This window comes from Eriocheir sinensis, chromosome 47 (assembly GCF_024679095.1).
Source record: "Eriocheir sinensis breed Jianghai 21 chromosome 47, ASM2467909v1, whole genome shotgun sequence".
Lineage (NCBI taxonomy): Eukaryota > Metazoa > Arthropoda > Malacostraca > Decapoda > Varunidae > Eriocheir > Eriocheir sinensis.
Window position 1 is genome coordinate 5,610,364 of NC_066555.1, and position 5,000 is coordinate 5,615,363.

The following is a 5,000-nucleotide window of genomic DNA, read 5'->3' on the forward strand; positions in this document are numbered from 1 at the left end:
TCCTCCTCTTTCTTACCTATCTTCCTTCCTTCTCTCCCCTCCATTCCCTTCATTTACCTTCTTTTTATTTTAATCTCCCTTTCTTCCCCACCTTCTTTCTCCTCTTTTTCTTCTATTTCATCTCAGTTTTCTTCTTTCTTCCTTTTCTCTCTTCTACTCCTTCTTTCCTTCTCCTCTTCTCTTCTTTTCTTTCTTCTTTCTTTTCCACTTCTTCCCCTCCACCCTTCCTTTCTCCTTTTCTTCCTTTCTTTTCTTCCCTCTTTCCTTTCTCCTTTCTTCCCCTCCATTCTCCCTTCCTTCTCTTCTTCCTCTCATTTCTTTCTTCTTTCCTTTCCCCTTCTTCCCTTCCTTCTCTCCTTCCTTCCCTTCCCTTCCCTTCCTTTCCACCTGCTTAACCTACCTAATGAGCTGTCTACCTATCTATCTACCTATCTACTCCACTCCCTGCTTCCCTTACTTTCCTTTCCTTCTCCTCCTCCTTCCCTGCTTGTATTCCTCCTCCTCCTCCTTCCCTGCTTGTATCCTTCCTCCTCCTCCTTCCCTGCTTGTATCCTTCCTCCTCCTCCTTCCCTGCTTGTATCCTTCCTCCTCCTCCTCCTCCTCCTTCCCTGCTTGTATCCTTCCTCCTCCTCCTCCTCCTCCTTCCCTGCTTGTATCCTTCCTCCTCCTCCTCCTCCTCCTCCTCCTATCTTTGTAAACACACTCATTAAATCACTTTCCCTGCTGCTTTTATTTATATTTTTTTGCTTCCTCGTTCGACTGATAATTAATGCTTGTTACTGCATGATGTAATTAGTGAGTGTGTGTGTGTGTGTGTGTGTGTGTGTGTGTGTGTGTGTGTGTGTGTGTGTGTGTGTGTGTGTGTGTGTGTGTGTGTATAAAAAAATATATCAAACTCTCTCTCTCTCTCTCTCTCTCTCTCTCTCTCTCTCTCTCTCTCTCTCTCTCTCTCTCTCTCTCTCTCTCTCTCTCTCTCTCTCTCTCTCTCTCTCTCTGTTAATTGCTTTTCTTTTTTTTCACGACTCCAACTTTTGACCTTTTCCTTCCTTTCTTCCTCCTCCTCCTCCTCCTCCTCTTCCTCCTCCTCCTCCTCTTCCTCCTTTTCCTCCTTCTTTCTCTTTCATTTTCATCCTTTATTCTTTGTCCTCTTGCACTCTTCTTCCTCTTCCTCTTCCTCTTCTTCTTCAGTCTCACGAGCTCTTTCATTGTTATTTCTCTCTATTAATTCTTCCTCTTTCCCCCTCTTCTTCTTCCTCCTCCTCCCCCTCTTTCTCAAACTCATCCTCATCACCCTTCTACATCCACCCATCGACCTACTGCCCCATTCCCATCACTCCTCCCATCTCTCCTCCTTTCCTCCCTCCTTCCCTTCCTTCTTCCCTTCCTCCCTCCCTTCCTCTCTTCTTATATAGGTAGCCAACATTAATCTTTCCCACCCCCTCCCTCCCTTCCTTCCTCCCTTCCTTCCTTCCTCCCTCCCTCCCTTCCTTCCTCCCTCCCTCCCTTCCTTCCTCCCTCCCTTCCTTCCTCCCTTTCTTCATCCTCCTCTCTCCACCCTCGATTCTTATCTCCACTTGTGCCTACCTCCTCCTCCTCCTCCTCTTCCTCTTCCTCCTCTCTTCGGCCTTCTCCTCCTCCTCTTCCTCCTTCACCTTTTCATCATTTTCATTCTTCTCTTCGTGTTCTTGTTCTACTTAATGTTCGTTTGGCTCCTCCTCCTCCTCCTCCTCCTCCTCCTCTCCTCCTTATCCTCCTCCTCCTCCTCCTCCTCTTCCTCCTCCTCCTCCTCCTTCACACTTTATCTTTCCTTCATCACGGACTTATTCTCTCTCTCTCTCTCTCTCTCTCTCTCTCTCTCTCTCTCTCTCTCTCTCTCTCTCTCTCTCTCTCACGCTCGCGCACTTTCCCTCCGCCCTCACATCACGCCTCCTCCTCCTCCTCCTCCTCCTCCTCCTTCCCTCAACCATTCTCTCAAGAGTCTGCGTTTTACGGGTTCATTCTCTCTCTCTCTCTCTCTCTCTCTCTCTCTCTCTCTCTCTCTCTCTCTCTCTCTCTCTCTCTCTCTCTCTCTCTCTCTCTCTCTCTCTCTTCCAAAGTTTTCCTCCCTTCCCATCCTCTCTTCTTTTCCTCTTATATCTTGTTTTCCTTCCTCTTCTCCTCCTCCTTCTTCCCTCTTTTCCTCCTCTCTCTCTCTTCCCTTTCACCTCCAATGCGAGCTTCAATGCATGCTAATTCAAGGTCTGCGGACGATGGGAAAAAAATACCGACTCACTCCTCGCCTTTTTGAGTTGCGTAATGACCCCAAGACAGCCTTCCCGCGACGCTTAGCTTAGAAAAAGAAAAGGGTAATTGTCGAGGCTTTTTGGAGTAATTTAGGCGCATTTATACTTGAGTTGTTGTTGTTGTTGTAGTGGTTGTAGTAGTAGTAGTAGTAGTAGTTGTTGTAATTACTATTATTATTATTGTTATTATTATTATTATTATTATTATTATTATTATTATTATTATTATTATTATTATTATTATTATTATTATTATTATTATTTATACCACTACTACTACTACCACTACTACTACCACTACTACTACTACTACTACTACTACTACTACTACTTCTACTACTAATAATTTTTTTCCTGTAGTTAAAATCGCATTCCTTTTACCATATATATTTGTCTTTCTGCCTTATCATTTTTTTTCATTTATTTCTCTTTCATTAATCATCTTCTTAGTCTATGCAAATGACCCTTCCTCTAGTCGTTCCTTTGTTTTCCTTTATCGTCTTCTGGTTCGTCTTCTGATCATACGAAACTCCTTTAGGAAAACCATCTCTGTGTGTGTGTGTTTGTGAGTGTGTGTGTGTGTGTGTGTGTGTGTGTTCGTGTTCCGCCTGGCCGCGTATGACCTGACATGGGTAACGGTAGGGTCGGGGGAGTCAAGGGGGGAGGGGAGGAGGAGGGGGCAAAGGGAGTGGTGGATGAGGAACATACCCATTCTCTCTCTCTCTCTCTCTCTCTCTCTCTCTCTCTCTCTCTCTCTCTCTCTCTCTCTCTCTCTCTCTCTCTCTCTCTCTCTCTCTCTCTCTCTCTCTCTCTCTCTCTCTCTCTCTCTCTCTCTCTCTCTCTCTCTCTCTCTCTCTCTCTCTCTCTGTACCTCTTTTGCCTCCAACTCTATTTCTCTTTTATGTCATTTTCTCTCCTATTAATTCCACTTCTATTTTCCTCTTTTCTATCTGTTCCTTTCTTCTTCTTTCTCTTGTTCTTCTTCATCCCTTCCTTTTAATTACCTCGCTTTCCAATGATCTTCCCTTCCCTTCCTTTGTTCTCTTCCCTTCTATTCCCTTCACTGAACTCAACTTCCTTCTATTCCCTTCACTGGGCTTAACTTCCCTTTATTTCTTTTTCCTTTCATTCTTTCTCTCTCTTCTCCCTCTCCTTTCCTTTCTCTTTCCTTCCCTTTCCTTCTCTTCCAATCCATTTCCTTTTATTCTCTTCCTTTCCTTTCTTTTGTTTTTCATTTTGCTTCCCTTCCCTTCCCTTCCCTTCCCTTCCATCTCCACCAATCCTTCTCCCCTTCTGCTTTCCCTTTCGTTCGCTATTCCCTTTTTTTCCATTCTTGTTTCCCTTCCCTTCCTTTCCCTTCCCTATTTCTCCCATTCTCTTCCTTTAATTCAGATATCTTCTTCATATTTTCCCTTCCATTCCCTTTCCTCAGCCTTCCCCTTTCTCCCCTTATCTGTTCCCCTTCCTCTTCCTTTTTCTTTTCTCCTTCCCTTTTTCTCCACTCCCCTTTCCATTTGTTCCCTTCATCTTCATCTCCCTTAACCTTTTTTTTATATTCTCTTCCTCTTTTTTATTTCCTCTTCCTTCCTCTCTTCTAAATTATCCATCCTTTCCCCTTCCACTCCTTTCGACCTTCTACTCCACCTTCTTCCACCTCCCTTCGCCCTCCTCCTCCATTCTTCTTCCAACACCTCCTTTTCCATCTCAATTCGCCCTCCTCCTTCACCCTCTTCCTCCACCCTCCCCTCACCCGCTCATCTATCCTTCCTTCAACCTCTCCCTTCTCCCTCCTTCTCCACCCTTCTTCCGTCTCCCTCCGCTCACCTTCGCCGCCGTGGGAGTCCGACTGTCTACCTGTGTGGGTGAAAGTATACTACCCACATGATGATCACCTTTTTCATCGTCGTCATTTTTTACACGCTGACATTTCTGTAGCGAGGCGGGTTTCTAAAAGTATACTGACCCATCTCGCTGCTACTACTACTATTACTACTACTGTTACTACTACTACTACTACTACTACTGTTACTACCATCTCTTATGTTATCTACCTCCTGCTATTATTATGTTACTTTTTTTCTACTACTACTACTACTACTACTACTACCTCTACTATTATTATTTTTGTTACTATCGCTGTTGCTAATATCTCTATCTTGCTGTTATTGATGACGTTAGTACTACTGCTATAACTACTACTACTACTACTACTACTACTATTACCACGGCCATCATTACCAACCATATCACAGCCTTCCCCTTCCCTTCCCATTCCTCCCCTTCATCCTCTCCCCTCCTCCCCATTCCTCCCCATCTCCAGCTTCCACCGTGAACTTCAATCATCATTACCACAAACCCTCTCCCCATCACCCCCTCCCCCTCCCCCTACCAGTAACTCCCCCCCTCCCCATTTCCCCTACCAGTAAATCTTCCCTCTTCCTCCCCCCCCCAACCCCTTCATCAGTCACTCTCCCCCTCCCTCCCCCACCCCCCTCCACCCCCCTACCAGTCAGTCAGTCATCCATGTCGCCGAGGAAGAGTGTCAGTCACCAGTAACTGTTTGAAGCCATCCCGTGAGACGACTCGCTCGCTGACTCTCTGCGCGGTGACTGACTCCTCGTGATGGTGGTGGTGGTGGTGATGATGGTGGTGGTAGTGAGGCATAGGAGATGATGATGGTGATACGGATGATGGTGATGGTGGTATAGTGATGTGCAA

At 45.6% G+C, this 5,000-nt stretch overlaps 1 protein-coding gene across 3 annotated transcripts in view; it reads right to left on the minus strand.

Moving 5' to 3' along the window:
* LOC126981295 (AT-rich interactive domain-containing protein 1B-like) overlaps positions 1 to 5,000 on the minus strand; it is an 88,032-nt gene that overhangs the window by 39,656 nt on the left and 43,376 nt on the right. The window lies entirely within an intron of this gene.